We start from the raw sequence: 25927 nt of genomic DNA, 5'->3' as shown, positions 1-25927 counted from the left end.
TGTTTACTTTTACATTATCCAAATATGTCGTGAAATATAAAAACATAGAATTTAAATAGCAGAAAAATGAATAAATTGTTTTCGAAGTCGAGTGACTTCACTAGCCCTGAGTGACTTGACTGGCCAAAGATCAACAATAGTGACATCTGCCGGAAGAGAAAATTTTAAAACTTTTTAGTCTATACCTTTATTTGTCTATGCTAATACCTATTTTATGCTAGGAACACAATTGGAGCGAACGACGAATTTTTTCGCGGCGTATGTTCGTCGTCAAAAATAAAACACATATGTGTATATGGAAGTGCACACAATCACGGCACCGGCGAAAATTTCGTCGGTCGCCGCGAACTCAATTAGCTTTATTTCTATTTCATACGCCGGCGACCGGCGAACAAAACAGTACAAGGTGGCCATACTTGTACGAATTTTATGTGTTTTAGTAAATAAAGTTACTTTTTACTTTAAAATTTGTTATGGTCACTCTACTATCTGTTACTCGTATAAAAAAACATAATTAATTTGTTTATTTATTTGTGTACTTGCGCCTGAGTGAAGATGGATATCAGTGAATTTATAATAGAGAAGATGGACATAAGTGAAATTATAATAGAGAACGTAAAGAATTATGTGTTCTTGTATAATTCATTGTAGTCAACAAATGAACAAAAAGTAAACAACTTCATCAGCTGTTTTATAATTTCGTCGGTATTGTGTTCCATATGACGAATTTTCGCGGCTCATTTTGTCGCCGCGTAGGGCGAAATTCGTCGTTCGCTCCAATTGTGTTCCTAGCATTACTTGTATGCTTCTCTTATTGACCAAAAAAGAACCTTTAAACCTGTCATTCATTCATCTACTGCACTTAACGGTCGTTGAAACGCCAACGTGCTCATTGTGTTCAGTGTCCATGTCATGTTTCACTCAACTGGTGAGAGTTGTCTAAATTAAATGATGTTATTCACGCTCTCAAATTGCACTCACTTGCGTTCACGACTCTCAACTGAGTTATTTGTATTCTGCTTTTAACGCGAGTTGGTTGTGTTTTTGTGGACGGAAGAAATACAGATCTTAATTTTGCAAGCCAACTTTATTCTTCTGATTTTTTATTTAGTACATAAACTGAATTCAACACAACGTCTGTTGTATCGCGCATCGTCGTTGGTATACGTGTGTATTTGTGTGTCTGCTACTGCTGCCCGTCCCCATTTATTGTAGTGACAAAAACAACAACAAAATTGAAGAGAAATTAATGAATAAAAAAAAAAAAACGAGAATACAAAGAAATAAATTAAATTATTAAAGAAGAAATAAAAGCAAGGAAGAAACGAAAAGCTGCAAATAAATGTTAATTACTAAATGCAAATACAAGTATTTGTGAAATAAAGAAAGAAAAAATAATTTTAAACAAAGAAGAAAAGAATTTCAAAGTTGAAACCAGATATTCCAAGCAGACAGCGTAATAGGAAACGAGAAAAAATAAACGAAACTGCTGTGTGGAAATTTTTATTATTACAGAAGAGTACTATAAAAATTATTTTTAAAGATTGTCTGTGCTGCACAGAACAACACAAAGCGCAAGAAAGAGGAAGAGAAAACCTGAAAAAGAACGGAATAAACCAGCAGAAGATAAAGGGTAAATAAAACAAGTATACAGCATAGCATATACTATTTAGGTACTTGTACGTACACTGGGCCCCAGGAAAAAGGGCGACGTCAAAATAAGGAAAGAAGAAAGAAAATCCCCGAACAGTAAAAAACAACAACAGAGCAGCCGTGCTAAGTTGTACGTACATAAGAGAAAGGAAATTGTGTAAAGTGATGGTTTTTGCGCCGTTTTTTATTTTTTGTTTGTTTTCGCTGGGGATATTGTGTATGCATAGCCGAGTTGGTGTGTGTTTGTGTGGCGCGAGTGTATATTTTGCTGGCTGTGTGTTTTGATATTCTTTTTTTCTCTGGCGAATGACGACAAAAGGTCGGACCCGGACCGGTAATGAATGTATTTGCTGTTGTTATTATTGTTCTTCGTCAATGTGTGCGTGAGTGTATGCTTGCTGCTGGATTTTTTGGCTTTTGTCAGAAAAGACAGACATAGCTAGAGTGAGTGAGTGTATTTTATTTTCTGAGAAAAAGAGGGTGTTGGTTGAGTGCGAGAGAGAGCGTTTTTTTAGAAATTGAGTTGGCAATTACGTTGGGAGTTTTCTATTGAATTGGAATATCCAGCCGACAGTTATTGCTGCTACATGAAAGTATTTACTAAGGCGTGTAATAAACACCCCCAACCCTACCGGTGGGAAATTGTGACTTGTTCCCTCATCACATTTGCTTGTATGTATCCATATACAAATGCAAAACAAAATATATGCCCATGACTACATACTACATGTATGTAACAACTTGATGTATGTACATTTGTCTATAAATAAAATGGAAATAACGCGTTGAACCTATGCTCATAACCACCAACTTACCATTATTTTACTATTATTGTCGGCTTTCTGTTCGTTCGTTGTTGTGTTGTTGCGGTGATGTTTCATGTTACCGATGAATGAGTCAGTGTTTATATTTCTCTATATATCGTATGTATGTATGCATTGTATATACAGATATTGCTGTATATAAAATACATCAATGACAATTGTTTGGGTGCGTTCGTGTCTATATGTGAGTGTGTTTTTGTGTGAAAAAGGTTGTTTAATTATATGTGTTGTATGTGTCGACGGTTGATTCACAAGGGGGGTAAGGGTATCTCATGGGTGACATGAAAATGAAAAAAAAAAAAAAAACAAAACAAGAGTGGAAAAATAAAAACATTACCAAGTAATTAATCCATGAGAAAACATTTGTCACGAAATTTAAGTTGGCTTGAGTGAGTGGCTGCCTGGCTGTAATCACAACTATAATATTTTTTGTAATATTTTTTATAGTTGTCTACATTTTTACCATTTTTAAATTAAACCATGGAAATTTTATTTATTCAAGATAATTATCTTAAAATTTGATCATATGACAAAAAATATTTATCAGCTGTTCCAATATGGGTACGGGTTTTGGCTTTTTCTTACGAGTATGGGGTAAAATTACGTATTACGTATAGATATTGAGCTTTAATTTGGAGATTACGATAATATGAAAAAAGGTGTGAGAATTAATGTACAAACTAGGTGGGTATTTGAAGTGCGTGTTTTAGTCGCGGTTGGACGTCATACAGCCCACCTAAAGTAATCTAATCAATTATTAATTATAATCAAATAAGTAGCTATTTTCCCTAATTGTATGAAGGAAAGGTGAATTTTCATACGGACACAGGTCCTGAACAAAACTCTTCTGAAAAATTTGAACGTTTCCTGGAAATAAATCTCCACCAAGCTAATAATTTTTTCCAAGGTTTCTGATTTTGGATTTTATTCCAAGATTTCTAAGTACGTTTTTTTAGAAATTTGCCGATTTCTTCAAATTTGTTGATTATGGACCGATTTAGAAAATCTTTCCAATTTCAGGGGCCACAGCCATACAACTTTGTACCGAAATCGGATGTAATTCGAAAGCAGAATCGCAAATTTCAAAGGTTTAGCAACGTAACTATGGCTAACAAAATTTTGCTGCGTAGATCTCCTATTCGCTAAAGATATTATTTACCCAGAAAGGGAACTTGTTCAAGTTTCTATATATAAAGTTCTATCTATAGACGTAAGGCCATCTATAGCTCTGCTTTGAATATTATGATTTCCATAAGTTTTGGTTGAGAAGAAGACCTTCAAGGGTGCCCTACAAATGGGTGACTTTCTACAGATCTTTAGAAGAAAGATCTTTGTGCTTCATAGGTTTTATGTAGACGACGATTTTTATATATACAGGGTGAGATAAAAAACTGCATCAAAGTTAAACGCCATAATTTTTAAATTTTTCTTTAAATTTTATTGAATAAAATATGTCGGAAATAGCATCAAATTTTAGAACATGTTTAGATTTGTTTGAATTGGTCACCATTGGCACGAATTGTGGCCTTCCAACGGCCAATGAAACCGTCACACGCTGCCCGAATGTTGCTCTGCGATATTTTGGCCCATTCCCGGCGAAGCGCTTGCTTGAGGTGATCGACACTTTGGTATTTTTTAGTACCAACCTTGCTTTCCAAAATACTCCAGACACAATAGTCCAACGGATTGGTATCCGGAGATTTTGCGCTGGAAATGAAGCAAGGAACCTCATTTTATAACCATTATTGGGTGGCGCGTGCTGAGGGCGATGGTGCTGAGTCCTGTTGGAATGTCCAAGGTCTGGGGCCAAAGTGTTTGCTTTAACTCTTTTGAGTTTATTTTCTTTCTGTTGCGGTGTAAGTTCTTGCACTTTTTGGAATTTCAATGGCTGTACCCCGAACTCATTTGTCAATATTTGTGGAATGGAATATTGCGATATGTTCAGCTCACGAGCCATTTTTCGGTCGGTACGACGCGGGTTTCGATCAAGTCGCTTCTTTACTTTTCGAACCGTTTCTGCTGATGTTGTTGTTTTCTTCCGTCCACTTCCTTGACGTCGGGCTACGCTACCAGTATCACGGTAACGAGTGATGGTACGAGACACAACAGATTTATTCACATTTAAATGCTGGAATGCTCTAACGATAGCCACTTGTGGTTTTCAATACCACGCCTGAATTCCATCACAAATATTTTTTTTTCTGGAAAATTCTCACCAGAATTATTTTGTTTGCTTGTAAACAGTATAATGAGCTGTCGCTGGAATAATTTTAACGGCTGTCGGACGAGTGGCTTAGAAATGACAGCCGTCTGAATTTGGATGCAGTTTTTTCATCTCACCCTGTATAGACGTAAGGCCATCTACAGCTCTACTTTGAATATTCTGATTTCCATGAGACTTTGTTGAGTAGAAGACATTCATGGTTGCCCTATAAATGGGCGACTTTCTACAGATCTATATCAAAATATCCTCCATAGGTATCCTCCATAGGTTTATCTACATCACATTGAGGTACAGGTTATTATGTATTTATGATTTTGTTTGTACTATGAAGAAGGAGACGATATAGACCCAGTACTTATTTTTGAGGATTCCCATACAATCGCTTTCTGAGTGGACTTATGGATGCCTGTCTGTCCATGTATTTTTGTGAACAAGATGCAGGTCACATTTATAGTCTGATCTAGAAAAAATTGTACACATATCATTTCTTTGATCGAGGACGAACCCTGTAGAAATTGGTGATAATCGGTTCGAATTTCGATCGATTTTAAAATTGTTGTGTTCTCTTCGTGTAATATTCGTCCAAATGGGTTGGATTTCGGCACATTCGGTGATAATTGGCTCAGATAAAGCTACAGCTCCCATATATATTTTCATCCGATTTAGTGTTTAAGTCCCTCACATTCGTACAATCCACAACAACGATATTTGGTTCGAGATACAAGATACACCCTAGGAATACGTCTGCCAATTTCTTTAATTTGTCTGTAGCTTCCATATATATCTTGATTCGATTCCATTTTTTTTGTGCAACAAATGGTTAATATCGGTTCAACCGAATTTATAACGAATGCAAATACGATATATATTTTTGAATTCAGCCCTGCTCGAATATATAACCCTAACTCTATTGCAATGTTTTTTGTCGTGAGAGGTACAAATTCCGACTTTTGATCTTTCTTTACTGGTTACTCTATGCTATACTATATTTTTTATATAAAACTCCAAAAAATCTCAATTCATTTTGGATTTTTTTAAATTTCCCGTCCCTGTTTCTTTACCATAACTTAATTTTTCATTTGTTTGTCTCTTTTTCGACTTTGGAATTTTTCTTTACATAAAATATGCCTCTCTTTATGCACATTATATATACATACATATTTCGGAATTTAATTATTTTCTTATAAGGTTTCCCCGTTCTTTATTTCCTTTCACTGAATTGAAAAGGCATCTTCTATATCTATAAAAGAGGAAAATGTTTGTATGTTTGTTTGTTTGTTTGTTTGTAATTTATGGACTCGAAAACCGCTGAATAGATTTTCCTGAAAATTTCCATATATACTGCAACATCGCCTGAAAGTAACATAGGCTATATACATTTTTGAATTTCCACTTGGAACTGGAGATATAGCATCAGAATCGGAGGTACCTCCCAAAAATTTAGATTTTATATGCACATATCTATTGATTGGTTGAAGATACAGTCTCAAAATTTGGAATACGTAACGAAATTTGGGACAAAAATAAGTCTGCCAAATTATATTGTAATCGGTTCAGATTTGGATATGGCTCCCATATATATTTTAGACCGATTTCAAGCATTTGATGCACCAAACACGCTATGTATCCCCAATTTCAATGAAATTTGAAACGTGTGATAGATTTTATCTAAAAAATTGATTTCCCAAGTTATATTGAAATCGGTTCAGATTTGGATATAGCTCCCATATACATTTTCGGCCGATTTCATGTATTTGGTGGACCAAACACGACATGTATTTCCAATTGTAATGAAATTTAAAATAAGTAACGGAATTGGGAGCCAAAATGAATTTGTCGAATTAAATTAAAATCGGTTCAGATTTGGATATAGCTCCCATATATATTTTCGACCGATTTCATGTATTTGATGCACCAAACACGATATGTATGTTCGATTCCAAAGAAATTTGGAATATGTAACGGGGTTTTGATTTGAAAATAAATTAGTCAAATTACATTAAAATCGGTTCAGATTTGGATATAGCTATTTTCCGCCGATTTCACATATTTGATGCACAAAACACGTATTCGTATTTCCGATTCCAATGAAATTCGGCATGAGTGGCTAAATTTGGTACAAAAATAAATTTGACAAATTATATTCAAATACGCTCAGATGTGATTATAGCTCCCATATATATACTCAGCCGATTTCACATATTTCATGCACGCAAAGCGAGAGAGACAAAATCTGGCACCAGCAAAAATTGCCAAATTATATTGAAATCAGTTGAGGTTTGGATATAGCTAACAAATATATTTCGGCCGATTTCATACATAATTGGAAATTAGTTAAGATTTGGATATAGCTCCCATATATATATTCTCGGCCGATTTCACATATTTGACGCACCAATTTCAATGAAATATGAAGGGTGTGGCGGAGTTTGGTGTAAAAGTAATTTTTTTAAAATTATATTTAAATCGGATCAGATTGGGATATGATTTTAATAAGAACCAAATAGAAATGCCACTCTACTTAAAAAAAGCAGTTTCCTGTATGCTTGGTATTTGCTATGAAATAAACAAAGGACAAACCCTTCGTGTATGCATGTCATGTTACTGCTTTTGTAATGATTTTGTTTATTAACGCATTAAATTAGTGCAATATTTTTTTTTAATTTTTAAATTTGTTTTTCTTTATCCAACATATATTCAAAAGGGGTAGCGAAGCGCACCGGGTTCAGCTAGTCTTTCATAAAATTCCAACTATCAAATATATAACCAGCAGACCATTTGCAGTTCCATCAAGTGAAGCTGTTGTAATGAATGATATAAAATGTCAACACCAAGCATTTTTCATTGCTTTTGTATTTGAGTATTAATTTTCCCCTCATCTTCACAGTTTGCTCTTAAGCGTTTCCTTGCTTTCCGCAATTGTATTTTGCAGATATTATTTTACACGACCAGTATCCGTTGGAGACACTGTCTTCAATGCTATTTATTTTTTGTTTGGTTTCAGTGCTACGGATTGGGGTACTCTTGCTTCAATGATGATAACGATGACGATGATGCTGGTGGTTGTTGTACTTTAGATGATGAGGACGACGACGACGGCAATGATGATGCCAATGCTGCTGCTGTTGCAGCTGTTGTTGTTTCGTTGCCAGCAGCTGTGGTGTTTCTTCTTCTCCTTCTTTCTTCTCATTTCATGAAACCAAGCAACCAAACAACATATCTTGAAATTTAAGTGGGTTTTTTGTTTGCTCCATCATTATGTCTGGCTTGGCTTGGCTGGCTGGTTGGTTAGCAAGCCATGTTGACTGACTGCCTTGCTAGCTAGCTTACTCAATGCAAACGTGTTAACACGACCTACGCCTTTAGAAGCAAAAAAAAAAAAAAATACATATTGTATATAAAATGTATAAAGAAATATATAGAAATTCATAAAAAACAACAAAAGCACCAACATCAAGAAATATATACATTAACCATTTAACTTATCACCTTTTCTTTTCAAGTTGCTTTCTGGTTTTACCCTACTTCTCATACGAAAAATGATCTATTTTTTGTTGTTGTTATTTCAAGTTTGTATGCTGATGGCTTTTGTCGCTGCTGCTGCTGCTGACCCTTGTCCACAACGGAATAGAATATAAATCATTTTCGTAAGACCACTCAGAGTGCTGTTGTAAAATAAAGGAAAAGTAACTCGCCACTTTTCCAGACGACAGAATGATTCATTCATAGGGGAAATATAAAGTAGAGCTGAGCTGGCTGGCCGGCCACTTATGTGTGTGTTTGGGATTTTGGTTATGCAGGTTCTTGGGGGGAGCATTGGCGAACAAACTTTGTTAGTTACTAGTTCTTTAATTATATCATTTTACAGTCACTCATATTTTTTATATTGAAATATAAATACTTTTTTTGTTTAGTTGCCCATTCTTCCGAATTGATGGAAAATTTTTAATATGATTCTGCCTCTTTATGGTCAGAGTTATCCGCCCGTCATTAAAGTCATATTGCCTTTATTTATGGGCGTACTTATGAATGATGCACCATGTCTACTTACTTTGGTTAAAGAATGTGTCCCAGAAATCTTCAAAATACCGAAAATCGGGACCTACCGTTATGTAGTGGCTATACCAATTAGTAGAAATAAATCGAACATCTTTCGCAAGGGGAGAACACAGAACAGCTGTCAAGTTTCAGCTGATTTGTTTGGAAATTGTGGCAGAAACCTTCAAAATACCGAAAATCGGGAGCTACCGTTATGTAGTGGCTATACTAATTAGTAAACCTGTAGCGTATATTTTTGCAGGGAGAGAACATACCTACCAGCAACCCCACATGCCAAGTTTCAGCTGATTTGGCAGAAACCTCACCATGGCCGGCGCTTGAGTTCAGGTGGCCAACCGAAGGTGCACATTTTCAGCTGACCTCTTTGGCATGTAAACACGACCATTTTGTTTGTTTACAAACTGCTGTATAACGAATGTTACCTCATCGTAGAAATCAAATTCGGCAGCTCACCACTTTCGGCCAAGCGAAGCAACTCTTTTGAGTTTATTTTCCTTCTGTTGCGGTGTAAGTTCTTGCACTTTTTGGAATTTCGATGGTTCCAGCTAAATATATAAGGAAATCACAGTATCACGCTTAAATTCCTTCACGAATACCTTTTTTTCTGGAAAATTCTCACCAAAATGCTTTTGTACGCTTGTAAATGACAGCAGTCTGAAGTTGGTTGCAGTTTTTTCATCTCACCCTGAGTATATAGGGAGATTTAGCGATACTATCTAATAAGCTTAGCAGCAAACGACTATATTTTATTAAATCTTAGTCTGTTCACTAATTTTTATCTACCGTATTTACGTGGGAATTACAGTACTTGTGAACTTAACCACTAACATGAAGTGTTACAATATTTCGTTGTTGTCGCTACCACCAAGTTTCATTTCATTATTTTTTCGATTGTGTACCCGTACCATCTCCTTCTTGCTACCATTTTTTATATCTCTTGTATATAACTTCTTAGACTTCCTTACATAATGATGACCATTTCAGTTACTCAGAATGTCTTTTGTCGTCTGTCTTATTTGGACCTGCTTCTTTGGACCTTGTCTTGATAATGACTTGGTGTTTTGTTTGGGCCTGTTTTTTTTTTTTTTTTTTGTTTTGTTCGTCTGCCCGTCTTTAATGTCATACCTTTAATTTTAGTTTTCTTTTATTCCCATTTTTCTTAACATTGTGTACGGTGTACTGCCATTGAGCAACGATAACGACGACTGAAGGTTAAATCACAGACCGCCAGCCTATAGGCCACATATATAGCTACCATAATAAAAGGCTCCATAATGAATATCTTCCGTGTGATGGTGGTAAAAAACGAAGACAATACCACCAGCAGTACACATGTCTCCGGTGTTTTTTTTTTCACTGTTTGAAATGAAAGAAAAGAAGAAACATGTGTTTGGTAACAAAAAACTTCTAATATTTCACAAAAGAAGCTCAATATCCAATGTTGCGCCGCACAATGTTCAGGCATCGATGTTCGTGGCAAAATCTCTAAATTATTCAAAGCTAAAAAACAAAATAAATTGATCAAACTATTCTATCCTATGGACGCAGATAATGTTTATACACATTCAAATTGGCGAGGGTTATGTATCTACAGTTTTTTTTATTGACGTGCCATATTCAGTTGGCTTGATATATGTGCCTGCAATATTCTATTGTCATAATGTATCTACATATTCCGAATGCTGTGAAATGTTATCTTCCTTATCCTACTGAAGTGGATAATGTATCTACATCATCCAATAATGGATCTGCAATATCCTGTTATAATATCACATATTCCGAATCCTGTGAAATGTGTATCTTTAGCATTCTTTCGTCTAGAATAGTTTGGATAACGTATCTATAAATACCAATTGGTGTGAATAATGTATCTGCAGTATCCTATTGGCGTGGATAATCTATCTACATGTTGCGAATGTTGTGAAATTTGTATCTTTAGTATCCTATTGGCGTGGATAATGTATCTGCAGTAACATATTAACGTGTATAATGTAGCCGCATATTCCGAATGCTGTGAAATTTGTATCTTCAGCATTATATTGCCGTGGATAATGTACCTTCATGTACCGATTGGTGTGGATATTGTATATGCAGAATCATATTGTTGTGGATAATGTAACTACTATTATAATTGCCGTGAAATATGTATCTGGACTCTTCTAATGACATGGATAATGTATATTCCGACTGCTGTGAAATAGGTATCTTAAACATCATATTGACGTGGATAAAATATCAAAATTACGTTGGGCAAAAAAATTGCAAAAATGCAAGAACTCACACTGCAACAGAAAGAAAATAGACTCAAAAGAGCTAAACAGTTGCTTTGCTTGGCCGAAAGTGGTGAACTGCTGAATTTGGTTCTCTCCAATGAGAAAACATTCGTTGTTCAGCAGTTTGTAAACAAATAAAATATCCTGTTTACTTACCAAAGAGGTCAGCTGAAAATGTGCAAATTCGGTTGGCCACCAGAACTCAAGCGCAGGCCATGGTGATGGTGTGGGCCGCCAAAATGGTCGCTCCCTGCATCAGAATAAATGTCGAATATTATCGCGAAAATATTCTGGAGGGTGTATTAAATCATTGGGCACGCAGACATTTTCGCCGCAGACCTTGGACATTCCAACAGGACTCAGCACCATTGCACTCAGCACGCGCCACCCAAGAATGGATACAAAATGAGGTTCCTCGCTTCATTTCCAGCGCACAATGGCCACCAAAATCTCCGGATACCAATCCGTTGGACTATTGTGTCTGGAGTATTTTGGAAAGCAAGGTTGGCACTAAAAATACCAAAGAGTCGATCACCTCAAGCAAGCACTTCGCCGGGAATGGGCCAAAATACAGCAGAGCAACATTCGGGCGGCGTGTGACGGTTTCATTGGCCGTTTGAGGCCATAATTCGTGTCAAGGGTGACCAATTCGAACAAATCTAAGCTAAAAGACTAAACTAAAATTTGATGATAAATTAAAAAAAATGTAAAGATTATGGCGTTCGGATTTGTTGTAGTTTTTTATCTCACCCTGTACCTTAGACAATAGAGGTGTATAATAATCTCTCTACTTATCATTTAATGCGTGTAATGTTGTAGCGCATATCTATCATAAACACTTTTGGCGCTGTAATGCCCATTTGTTGTAGATAATGTATCTTTACAAAATGTATATTACCAATGAACATCAGAGTTATCCAATATTTACGAAGAATGTATCTACTTTATTCAATGACAATTATTCTCTATTCGATTGTAGTTCGTTTGTTTTTGCTTAGTTTAACGCCAACCAATGGTAAAACATTTTTGCGCGATTTTTCGATAATTAAAGTGAAATCGTTTGGATTACTCATTTTGTTTTTTTTTCTGGCTTTGCTGATATCGTGCGATAAACAAAACCAGCAAAGCAAGTCATAGTAAATTGAAAATAAAAACCAAACGATGTTGTTTTTTTTTTGATGATTTGTTTTGAAAGTTTTTATTTTGTTTATTCACACATACACATACATAGATGTACCTGCATACGTATACAGATACATTTTCATTTCGTATAACACTCAATGGTTTTTGTTTATGGTTTCTTTTGAATTTTTTTCGGCATATTCTTCGTCATCATGTTTTGATTTTTATTCTTCGTTTTCTTAGAATGATTTCAAAACCACAAAACAAATAACATTGGTTTTGATTTTGAATTTTTAAGAATTTCACTTTGGTTTACCACCAAAAGACGACGACAACAACCATTAACCTTATTATGGTAATGATTAAGTGTCCTAAGAAAGTAAATTGGAGCGAGAGAAAGAGAGTGGTGGTTGGGTGGGTGGAGAAGATATTTTAGCAAGCTGGGCGAGAACAACAACAGCCTCGACAAACAAAGAACCAAAATAAACAGGCAATTTAATGATAATTGCGAAGCAAATGGAAAACAACAATATATTGCCGCGAATGTGGCGGGGCAATGATCAAAGCTCATTATGATCTTCCTTCTAGAGAGCTGCACGATATCACCAGCCAGCAGAAAACAGACAATAGCAGCAATGCCATGAAAACTGATGAAGAACAGTGCTTCAACCTATCTACTTGGTATTCTGAACGTCAAACCTCAAACACGACATGAACATTAATGACAACAACAGCTATATTCCAACAAAAACAAACCAAAGCAACAAATCAGCGTACAAATCTACCGGTTCTCATCGGATTTGGCCGGATGACAAACAACATTATTTTTTTAAACAACAAATTCATCCAGCCAAGTAACCAGAAATTCTCCTTAAATGTTAATAACATTTTAACTCATTTTCTGTGTTGTTCTCACCGTCGTTGTCGTTATTATTGTCATTCTTTGGAATGACACTTTACTTGCTGGATATTTGTTATCAAATTATACCTGATTCTTAATGTGAAAAGATTCTCTACCTTCTCGTTTTGGTGTCTGTATTTTCGTCGATGTACCCTTTTTGTATTCCATTCTTTCTTCTATTTTGGTGGCATGTCGACATGTCTTGTGTTCTTTTCTTTGTCTCAACCACAAACCAAACATCTATCCTACTATGGATGGAGAGATGATGAGAACGATTATGGTCTGATCAACAGAGAGAAGAAGCAACTAGTAAGTTCTACAAGCATTGCCCGGATTCGTTCAGCAATTTCCATTCTTTGTCGTTTCCTCATTTGTTTTGAAATGTGGAAATTTTGTTGTTTGTTCTTTCTTTCCATATTTGTAGTAGTTAGATTTCTTTGAATGTGTTCTCAGAAAGGGTTATCTATTTGGGGATCATATTGTCTCAAAAGATTTTTGTTCTGAAAAGATGTTGTAAGTTTGCTCAACGGAGACATGAAATGAGTGGACCTTGTCTCATGAAAAATGTACTAAAAATTTCAGAGAAATAACCATTTCGAGGGGGCTCGGATCATATATGTGCAAATTTTTAATGAAACTTATGATGTGTCTGCACAATTCGAATGTATCTATACATTTTTTAAGACGTAGATAATGTATGTACATTGTCAAAAGGATGTGGATAATGTATCTATATATTTCTAATGACGTAGATAAAATATCGACATGGTTAAAATAACGTGGATAATGTATATACACAATTTTGAAGACGAAGATAATGTATCTACGTTGTCAAATGGATGTGGATAATGTATCTACACTTTTTACAAGACGTAGATAATATATATACATATTTTAATCGATAGTTAATGTATCTGCGGTGTCAAAATGACGTGGATAATGTATCTACAAAATTTTAAAGACGAAGATAATGTATCTAGGTTGTCCAAAGGGTGAGGAAAATGTATCTACATCGTTAAAATAACGTGGATAATGTATATACATTGTCAAAAGGATGTGGATAATGTATCTACACATTTCGTAGAAGACGTAGTTAATGTACCTACATCGTAAAAATAAAGTGGATAATGTATCTACACATTTTTCAAGACGTAGATAATGTATCTACATTGTTAAAACGACGTGGTTAATGTATCTACAAAATTTTAAAGACGAAGATAATGTATCTAGGTTGTTAAAAGGACGAGGAAAATGTATCTACATCGTTAAAATAACGTGGATAATGTATAAACATTGTCAAAAGGATGTGGATAATGTATCTACACATTTCGTAGAAGACGTAGTTAATGTATCTACATCGTAAAAATAAAGTGGATAATGTATCTACACATTTTTCAAGACGTAGATAATGTATCTACATTGTTAAAACGACGTGGTTAATGTGTCTACACATTTTTCCAGACGTAGAAAATGTATATACATGTTTTAATGGGAAGATAACGTATCTACAGTGTCAAAATGACGTGGATAATGTATCTACTCAATTTTAAAGACGAAGATAATGTATCAACATCGTTAAAATAACGTCGGTAATGTATCTACACAATTTTAAAGACGAAGATAATGTATCTACATTGTAAAAATAACGTGGATAATTTTGAAGAAGGAGATAATGTATCTACATTGTCAAAAGGATGTGTATAATACATCTACACATATTTGGTGACGTAGATAATGTATCTACACAATTCTGAAGACGAAGATAATGTATCTACATAATCAAAAGAATGTGAATAATGTATCTACATATTTTCCAAGACGTAGATAATGTACATACATATTTAAACGGGTAGATAATGTATATACAGTAGCGAAATGACGTGGCTAATGTATTTACACAATTTTAAAGTCGAAAATAATTTATCTAGAATGCCCAAGGTTTGAGAAAATAACGTGGATGTATCTACATTATCAAAAGGATGTGAATGACGTATTTAAATCTTTAAAATAAAGTGGACAATGCATCTACACATTTTTAACGTGTAGATAATGTATCTACATTATCAAAAGGATGTAAATAACGTATTTAAATCTATAAAATAAAGTGGATAATTCATCTACACATTTTTAATGAGTATATAATGTATCAATATTGTCAAAATAACGTATTAACATTGTAAAAATAACGTATGTACGTATCTATCTGGATAATTTTATTTATTTTGACGCAAATAATTTGTCTAGATTGAGGTTGGATAATTTACCTGAATAAATTTTAGTTTGCGGATAACCTTTCGTCATTATTCTTACGGCTTGTTTTTTTTGTCAGCATTGTTTCTATTTGGTCGATGGTGTATCTACATAATTGAAGGTCATAGATAATGCATCTATATTGTTGAAATAACATGCGTAATGCATCTTCAATGTACTTATGAAGTTAATAATACATTTACATAATTCTAAAAAAAAAAACATGAACAAAGTATCTACATTAGTAAAATGGATTAGATAATGTAGCTGCATGATTGCTATAAATGCAATAATGTATCTACAAAATTCTAAGGACGTGAATAATGTATTTACATTATTTATGTAAAGTTCATTATGTATCTTTATAACTCTATTGACACTATTAATATACCTCCATTATTAAAATGAAATAAGTAATGTATCCGCTTTATTCTTTTTAAGTCAAAAATAACTTGTAATTTTGGATTATGTGTTTATAATACTGTTTGGATTAAGAGCGAAAAGATCTTCCAAGATCCTGGGCTATGTGCTCACCTCACTATCCAAATTTAAGAATGATGATTACTTCATGACTTATAGAATTTTATTATATAGCTAATAAATTTTAAATATATTTTTTGTTTTTTAGCCTAAATCTCCTTTGATGGGTTTCCCTCGTTTTTGCTGGCATAGTGCTCCAATTCAAATAATTCCCCCCATATTGTTAATAATATTTCCATTTTCGTTTCCCTGCCATATTATGTACACATTTTTCTTTCATTGCGGTTTAACGAAGAAGAATTCTTCCCCCTTAATGATCCTCTGTGCGTGCCATGTAACCAACAACAAGAAAAGAATAAGATTTTTTTATAAAATGTTGCCGACATATGACGTCGTGCAACGATCCGTGGATGGAGTAAGGGAAATAAGCACAAAAAGTAGAAATCCAAGAATAGTATGGTTAGGTTTCTTGTAGTGCGTACAGAGCGCGTAGCAAAGTTCAATATACCCCACATTGGCGACGTTGTTTGTCTGGGTTCTACTTTGCTACATTCTTGCATGTGTACTGATGGATCCAGACTGTCGGTCGGTCTGTTCCTGTGAATGTGAATGTGTGTATGCCTACATACAAACGTGCGTTACATGAATACATATAACTAACTACCGCTTTCCGGGCAATTGTCCATTTCCTATTATAAAAATGCTATTTAATGATTGATGTTCTTATTGATAGATGGACAGATGGATGGAATTAATAGATAGTTGTTAAATTGACATTTTATCAATTTTTTCTAATGGAATACCCCATCCTAATAAATGCATGAGAAATATTCAATATTTATTAAAAGTTTTTCTCTTTGTTGATAACGTCGTTATAGAGACGGATGGGATTAATTGTAACACAAAAACGCACCCGAAAATACCCCTCCCTAATTCTTAGGGCTTAGTCGTAATATACCACCAGAATTTATGAAATCCATGGCATTTTCCTATAAAAATAAAAAAATTAAAACAGAAAACGCCCTTTACCCTTTACAGGGTGAGGTGAAAAAACTGCAACCAACTTCAAACTGCTGTCATTTCCAAGCCACTCATCCGACAGCTGTTAAAATTATTCCAATGGCAGATCATTGCGTACAAAAGCATTTTGGTGAGAATTTTCCAGAAAAAAAAGTTATTCGTGATGGAATTCAAACGTGATAGTGTGATTTCTTTATATTTGGCTGGAAAACCACAAGTGGCTATCGTTAGAGAACATCAGCATTTAAATGTAAATTAATCTTTTGTGTCTCGTACCATCGCTCGCTACCGTGATATTGGTAGCGTAGCCAGACGTCAAGGAAGTGGACGGAAGAAAACAGCAACATCAGCAGATATGGTTTGAAAAGTAAAGAAACCCGCGTCGTAGTGGCCGAAAAATGGTTCGTTAGCTGAACATATTGCAATATTCCATTTGGCAAATATTGGAAGATGAGATCGGGGCAAAGCCATTGGAATTCCAAAAATTGCAAGAACTTATACCGCAACAGAAAGAAAATAGACTCAAAAGATCTAAAGAGTTGTTTCGCTTAGCCGGGAGTGGTGAACTGCCGAATTTGGGTTTCTCCGATGAGAAAACATTCGTTGTCCAGCAGTTAGTTAACATACAAAATGATCGTGTTTATTTGCCAAAGAGGTCTGCTGAAAATTTGCACCTTTGGTTGGCCACCAGAACTCAAGCGCCGGCCATGGTAATGGTTCGGGCCGCCATAACAGCCGATGGTCGCTCTCCGCTCGTATTAATCGACCGTGGCATCAGAATAAATGCCGAATATTATCGCAAAAATATTCTGAAGGATGTAATAAAGCCTTGGGCATTACAACAGGAATCAGCACCATCGCACTCAGCACGCGCCACCCAAAAATGTTTACAATATGAGGTTCCTCGCTTCATTCCCAGCGCACAATGGCCACCAAAATCTCCGGATACCAATCCATTGAACTATTGTGTCTGGAGTATTTTGGAAAGCAATGTTGGCACTAAAAAATACCAAAGTGTCGATCACCTCAAGCAAGCTCTTCGCCGGGAATGGGCCGAAATACCGCAGAGCAACATTCGGGCAGCGTGTGACGGTTTCATTGCCCGTTAAGAGGCCATAATTCGTGCCAAAGGTGACCAATTCGAACAAATCTAAACTTATTCTAAAATTTGATGACATTTACCACATTTTTTGCTTTCATTCAATATAATTTTAAAAAAATGTAAAAACTATGGCATTTGACTTTGTTGCAGTTTTTTTATCTCACCCTGTATAGAAAGATAAACAAATGTATTTTGTTTATAAATATCCTATAGAAGGTATTCCGCAGCAGACCCAAGCTATTCTTTTCATTCTGTTTTGTATATTTTCATATTTTTTTCCTTTCAGTGCATTATGAAATGCAATTACGACTCTATAACGAAATTTTGAATGTTTCCATTCACTTGAAAGGCCAATGAATTGCAAAATTCTCAATTTGAAATAGAGAACGTGAAGTTTATTTTGCTTTCGTTGTATTTTTATATATTTTTTTTTGTATAATCAACAATCAATTTTGTTGTTGAACCTTTTGAGAACAGAAGCCTGAGGGCGGGGGCAGAAACACAATGGAAAAAGTGTGCATAAAAAACGTGGCATGACCACCTTTCACAAGGTGATCAAACAACGTGACAGAAAAAATTGCTGTAACAAAAGTGCGTTCTTTCCTTTTTTGCATTTGAATTGTTGTTGTGTGCTTGTATTTAACTATTTTTTTTTCTTACAAATTCTTCTTTTAACGCAGAATTGACAATTTGCAACAAGTTGATTAATTGTTTTTTTTTCTTGTTCTTTTTGTTTTTTTTTTTATCAAAATGGGTTCATAGGCAGTCATTTAAGTGCCATTCGGATAACTTGTTTCAGTGTGTATGTGTGTGTTTGTCGCGATATAAGTGTGTGACATTTTTATTGTAAAACAAAATCTAGGCTGAGGCGTTTAGAGGTTACCATTTCAATGTGACACTCACTCACATTGTCTGCTTTTTTGCGTTGCTTTTTCTTGTCGATGTATTTTGCAAAGTAGCAAAATTATAATGTTCCACTAATCGTATTTGGGTTTCTCAAGAATTTGATGACCTCCACCCATAGAACCCTATTGAAAAATTATGATAGACCTCTTTATATAGAAGATACAAACATGTAAAAACCTTATATTTTCAGAAGAACTATTTCAAAGAAAGTTTCTATTTATCCAAAATAAATTTTCAGATTTTTTACCTTTTACACCGAAAAGTCTTCAAAATTTTTCATTTTGAAATTTATTGAGGATGACATTGCACAATGGGCCACATCCGTGTTCTGTGTCAACAACTATTTAGACGTCCCCATATGTGAACCCTAGAAACCAACTGTGACCTCAATGACAAATTGCAGTCCTATCCCTTTACCCAATACCAAATATACTGGCCCTAATCCTAATTCTATTTCGTGAGGATTGGACATCAATTGTAACCTTTAGAGAGATTATAAATTAATGTTGACAGACAGACGGACACACATAGCATGATCGACTAAGCACGTCGTAATATGGTGATCGGTATACTAAATGGTGGGTTTAAGACCAATATTTCAATGGAACTTACATACCCCCACAGTATAGTGGAGAAGGGAATACAAATCTACCTCCGCTTCTAAAACACTGGTAATTAGAACTAATTAACCAGTTTTTTGCACCTTCATTTTTTTAACCGCACAAATCTAATCTATTTAATAATATTAAAATTTAATTAGCAAATATTAGAAACAAAACACTTCCATTAAATTGTTGTTCATTCGGTATGCTGTCGTATCTCTGAGAGGCTAACGCGTGATCAAGATATAATCTCTTTGTTATTCGCCGTTTTCTTTGCTAATTTTTTTACTAAAAAAAATAAATAGATATATGAAATAGAAATAGCAAAGGCTATAGACTTTTTTGGCCGACTATGAGATGCCGTACAACACTAAAATATATGGGAAAACCTCCTTGTTCAAAACCCATTTTAGTCGGTTTTTTTGTAATAATGCCATACAGTCCTGCGGAAATTTTACTTTTGGTTTTCGCCCGGTGCATTTGCCCAATATTTACCACTCTCTGTCGTTCTAATTGGTATTCAAAACAATTTCACATAAAAACCCCTATACTGACCCTTACCCTACCTCCATGGAAGCAGGAAAATTCCATTATCAGTTCTGCGAAGAGATGTTCTATGCTCTGAGAAACCAAGTTATAGCCAAATCCATTAGACAAAACCCTCAAAATAACTAAAATCCAGAAGAATATGTATATATGTTCTACACCAAAACCATATACCAAATAAGAGCTCAAAATACCAACATTTGGCGAAATTAGTCGGGAAATATGACTTAAACGTAAAAAATACTTAAAATCGGGAATTTCGCATTATATGGCTGACCAACATGACCCTTTTTAAACTAATGATTCTTGAATATTAACTCAAAGATCTCTATAAATTTTAAAGTTCAACACGGTGAGATATAAAAAACTGCAACAAAGTCAAGCGCCATAACTTTTACATTTTTTTTTTTAATTTTATTGAATGAAAGCAAAAAATATCGGAAATAGCATCAAATTTTAGAATAAGTTTGTATTTGTTCGAATTGGTCACCTTTGGCACGAATTATGGCATTTAAAGAGCCAATGAAACCGTCACACATTGTCCGAATGTTGCTCTGCGGCATTTTGGCCCATTCCCTTCGAAACACTTTCTTGAGGTGATCGACACTTTGGTATTTTTTAGTGTCAACTTTGCTTTCCAAAATACTCCAGACGCAATAGTCCAACGGATTGGTATTATTAGCTATTACTGGAATAATTTTAACAACTGTCGGACAAGTGACTTAGAAATGGCAGCAGTCTGAAGTTGGTTGCAGTGTTTTCATCTCACCCTGTATATTAAATGTTGCGTCATTTAGTTCAAAGTATTGTGTTGTCTTGGTCTGTGCAATATTAAAGCTATAAAAATACTATAGAAAATTTGGTTTGAGAACCAAAAACGCTTTTTTACTGGTCTGGGTTTACTATTAAATCCACATAAATTCACACAAGAACATTAAAAACAATTAAAAAGGCATCAAAGTTCGGCCAGTTTGAACACTTAATACCCTACACCGCAAGAAAGTTGCAAAATATAAAAAAGTCTGTTAAATTTTTGCAAAGAAACGCACCTCTATAATCAATAAGTTGCTAGCGAGGGCGGTGCCTATTATGAAAAAAGACCGAAAGAAAATACATAAAAAATAAAAATAAGAAATATGTGTTAATTTTTTTCTGATTAATTTGAAACAAATATTTTCTTGATATATAGTTGAAATAAGAGATTTAGGTGACTTATTGTAAAATTTGATGAAGAATACTTTTGATTTTGGCGTCATCCTTCTAAATTATTTTTTGTACGAGAATTTGGCATAAACTTATATGAAGTATATATTTAAACATATAAAAAATGTGAAAAGATGGGAGCTTATACTCTCTATTTAGGTTACTTTGCGATGGAAACTTTCAAAGTCTCTATTTTTAATTTTACTTCCATAATCTACTTCAAAAGGGAACGGGTAACTGAAAACAACATCTCCTGTCAACTATTTCTCTGTACAACAGCCCACTGTGCAACATCATTGAGAAAAATGAGTAACAAGCTAAATAAAAATTCGTCGGTCTTATCAATGGCGCAGTAGCATTGCATTACAAAAATTTGTTTTATTTTTCTGTTTTTATTTTTTTTTTCGTCGACTTCTCTTTGTTGTTTCGGCATATTTATCAATACGTTTTTGCTTGCAGTTGTTATTGCTATTGCTTTTCTTTGTATGCTCTTGTTATTGTTTGCACAGTGTATCAGCATATTGAATTGTCGCGCCACCAATAATAACAATAACCAAACAATGACATATCTCATTGATGATGGTTGTTTATGAGGTTGCGGGGGAGAGGATCTGTTGTTGCCTCGAGAGTGCTCGAGTTTCTTTACCTTAGACGTGGTTTTTGTTGTCACTTTTTTTGGTTGCAGTTATTGGGCTTTCGTGCCATACTATTTATTGTGCAACGCAATGCATTTTTTTGTTTGTTTCTTTTCACCTTTATTTGTTTTTAATTTGGGTTTTTTTCTGACGTTTTTTTATAATCTTGTTGTGGTTCATTATTCCATTATTCTTTTGTTTTGTTTTATTTCTTCTTCTGTCTCATTATTATTATTTGACGTCTAAGCAAAACATTTGTCTTTGCCTCTTTGTGTCACACACAAAGTAAACAAATCTATTCTCTACTGAGAGGCTCTCAAGTTTTTATTCTCCGTTTTTTTTTTTTTTTTTCTAATGAAACAAGCAATTGTTCTTCACATTTGTCAATCAGCAGCCGCAGTTAAGTGAATTCTTTGTTCATTTTTTTAAAGTATTTTTTAAAATATCTATAAAATCAAATTTCATTGTAACATATTTTAATTGGGTCAACGCTTATATTTCATTACTGGGAAATTCTTAAAGTAGAAACATGCTAATGAGGAGTATATTTACTTACGTTCTTATGACTCGGTATAGAAAGTTTCTGCTTACCATCATTTAAGTGAATTGAGATACTAACTGCAAATAGACCCGTTACCTTTGAAATTGGCGTAAATTAATTTGTCATTCAATTAAAAAATGAACATATTACATTTACTTTTTTCATTGCAGAGTTAAGCCTGTTTTGACATTCTCTCGCTATCATATCAACTATGATCCTTATCTAAGGCGTTTTATGATATTAGAGCGGTTTCAATTTTTAATCGGATGAAACATATATGTATACAGGGTGAGATGAAAAAACTGCAACAAACTTCAGATTGCTGTCATTCAAAGCCACTCGCCCGACGGCTGTTAAAATTATTCCAGTGACAGCTCATTATATTGTTTACAAGCGTACAAAAGCATTTTGGTGAGAATTTTTCAGAAAAAAAGTTATTCGTGATGGAATTCAAGCGTGATAGTGTGGTTTTTTTATATTAAAGCACTCCAGCATTTAAATGTGAATAAATCACTCGTTACCGTGAAGTGGACGGAAGAAAACAGCAACATCAGCAGAAATGGTTCAAAAAGTAAAGAAGCGACTTGATCGAAATCCGCGTCACAGTTGCCGAAAAATGGCTCGTGAGTTGAACGTATCGCAATATTCCATTCGGAAAATATTGAAAAATGAGCTCGGGGTAAAACCATTGAAATTCTAAAAATGGCAAGAACTTGCACCGCAACAGAAAGAAAATAGAGCTAAGAGTTGCTTCACTTGTCCGAAAGTGGTGAACTGCCGAATTTGGTTTTCTCCGTTGAGAAAAGATTCGCTGTCCAGCAGTTTGTAAACAATCAAAATGATCGTGTTTAATAGCAAAAGAGGTCTGCTGAAAATGTGCACCTTAGGTTGGCCAACAGAACTCAAGCACCGGTCATGGTGATGGTGTGAGCCGCCAAACAGCCGATGGTCGTTCTGCACTCGTATTAATCGACCGTGGCATCAGAATAAATGCCGAATATTATTTCGAAAATATTCTGAAGGATGTAATAAAGCCTTGGGTATGCAAACATTTTCGCCGCAGACCTTGGACATTCCAACAGGACTCAGCACCATCGCACTCAGCACCCACTCAGAATCGCTTCATTTTCAGCGCGCAATGGCCACCAAAATCTCCGGATACCAATCCGTTGGACTTTTGTGTCTGGAGTATTTTGGAAAGCAAGGTTAGCACTAAAAAATACCAAAATGTCGATCACCTCTAGCAAGCGCTTCGCGGGGAATGGGCCAAAATACCGCAGAGCAACATTCGGGCAGCGTGTGACGGTTTCATTGGCCGTTTGAAGGCCATTATTCGTGCCAATTTGAACAAATTAATCTTCTAAAATTTGATTCTATTTCAGACATTTTTTGCTTTCATTCAAAAAAAAAAAAAAATGGAAAAATTATGGGGTTTGACTTTGTTGCAGTTTTTTATCTCACCCTGCACATTGCGAACATTTTCAAAAATTACAGGCTTCTATTCTGGTCCAAGCAGAACCGCATGAGAATCGGATTATAACTACGCAGAGCAACATTCGGGCAGCGTGTGACGGTTTTATTGGCCGTTTGAAGGCCATTATTCGTGCCAATTCGAACAAATTCAAACTTCTAAAATTTGATACTATTTCAGACATTTTTTGCTTTCATTCAATAAAATTTAAAAAAATGGAAAAATTATGGCGTTTGACTTTGTTGCAGTTTTTTTTATCTCACCCTGCACATTGCGAACATTTTCAAAAATTACAGGCTTCTATTCTGGCTCTTGCAGAACCGCATGAGAATCGGATTATAACTACGATATCTACGGTGATTACAATTTAACATAAACCCGGCTATATCGACTTAGTACGTTGAGAGATAATGATCGGACTAACTTTTCTGAGATGTTACAAACGTTTTGACCCAATTAAACTTATAATATCCTTTCCACAAATTGTTGTAGAGAATCAAAAACACCATGTCAATCTGTTCTGATGCAGATATGGTTTTATGAAGAGCTATAATATGTTTGGCTATCCTGATAAACTGCTTCTTGCATGCCTTTTTTATTTCTCTCTTCAACACAGCAAATCAAAAGGGTGCTTTAAAATTTCAAACAATTTGCTGTTCATGGTTTTTATTTGGTTTTACAGATGTTTTTGTGGATTTTAATCATTATTCGCTCATTACACAGATAACTATCTGTTCATATCAAAGAAGACAAAACAACAAAGAAGCCAAATAAAATATTAATTGTTCAAATGGAAAAAAAGCAACACTTCATTGTCTTTGAATACCAAAATACACAATCACTGAAAACTTAAATATATTGGCGGAGGCGGCGGTTTCGGTTTGTTGAAATATTTCTCTTGAGATTTGAGAGGGCGACTCATGGAGCATAGAAATCATCAGTACAACAACGACAACGAATCGTCGCTACCATACAACAATTAAATAACTTACTTTTTCCATATGTATTGTGTATTCCAATGATTGCTCTGACAGGCAGGCCTAGCCTAGCCTTGTCATTGTCGTCGTCATCGTAGATGATAGTCCCCATGTTGCTGGGCTACCTACCTTCCTTTCTATCACCTCTTACCGTTCATTTTTCCTACATTGCCACTCAGACAATTGGAAATCCAAAACCATTCATAGCCACAAAATGTACGCTAACACCACTAACGTGTTGTAATGCTGGTTGCCTCAAACAAAAATGGATGTAGTTTCAAAAGCTCTGTTGGTGTACATACAGTCTGACACTGTTTTTGTAAACCAAAAATCTGTTGGAAATATGAAAAAATATATATTTAACTAGGGTCCCAATTTTTAATTGAATTTCTAATGGCACGATTTTCAACTATTTTATTTTTATTCTATACCAATAGCAAATTTCTATTATGCAGATTTATTTAATTTGCTTGTAATTCCTTGAAAAGGAGTCTAATTCGAAATTAAAAGCAAAAATATAAAGTTCAGAAATGTATCAAAGCCGCAGTTCAAATCTTGATACTACAGGGTGAGATAAAAACTGCAACAAAGTCAAACTCCATAATTTTTACATCTTTTTTAATTTTATTCAATGAAAGCAAAAAATGTCGGAAATAGCATAAAATTTTAGAATAAGTGCAGATTTGTTCGAATTGTTCACCTTTGGTACGAATTATGGCCTTCAAACGGCCAATGAAACCGTCACACGCTGCCCGAATGTTGCTCTGCGGTATTTTGGGTATGCGATATTCCCGGCGAAGCGCTTGCTTGAGGTGATCAACACTTTGGTATTTTTTACGGTCGATTAATACGAGCGGAGAACGACCATCGGCTGTTATGGCGGTTCACACCATCACCATAACGTTTGAATTCCATCACGAATAACTTTTTTTCTGAAAAATTCTCACCAAATTGCTTTTGTACGCTTCTTAAACAATATAATGAGCTGTGACTGGAATAATTTTAACAGCTGTCGGGCGAGTGGCTTAGAAATGACAGCAATCTGAAGTTGGTTCCAATTTTTTCATCTCACCCTATACAGTCAGACACGGTTTATGTAAACCAAAATCTATTGAAAATATGAAAACAAATTATTTAA

General features: G+C 34.8%; 1 protein-coding gene across 3 annotated transcripts in view; it reads left to right on the top strand.

Annotated features, from left to right (window-relative positions):
• The window catches only part of LOC109611692 (uncharacterized), a 50517-nt gene that overhangs the window by 10542 nt on the left and 14048 nt on the right, over positions 1-25927 (top strand). For 2 of the 3 annotated variants that reach the window (XM_059127149.1, XM_059127147.1), the window contains exon 1: positions 991-1633. The exons of the other annotated variant lie outside the window; for it this stretch is intronic. The gene's annotated coding sequence lies outside the window, so the exon portion shown is untranslated. Of the gene's footprint in view, positions 1-990; positions 1634-25927 lie in introns of those variants that run through there. 3 annotated transcript variants of the gene reach the window in all.

This window comes from Musca domestica, unplaced genomic scaffold (genome assembly GCF_030504385.1).
Source record: "Musca domestica strain aabys unplaced genomic scaffold, Musca_domestica.polishedcontigs.V.1.1 42, whole genome shotgun sequence".
NCBI lineage: Eukaryota > Metazoa > Arthropoda > Insecta > Diptera > Muscidae > Musca > Musca domestica.
Note: the sequence above shows the minus strand (reverse complement) of the source record. Positions and strands in the feature narration are given on the sequence as shown.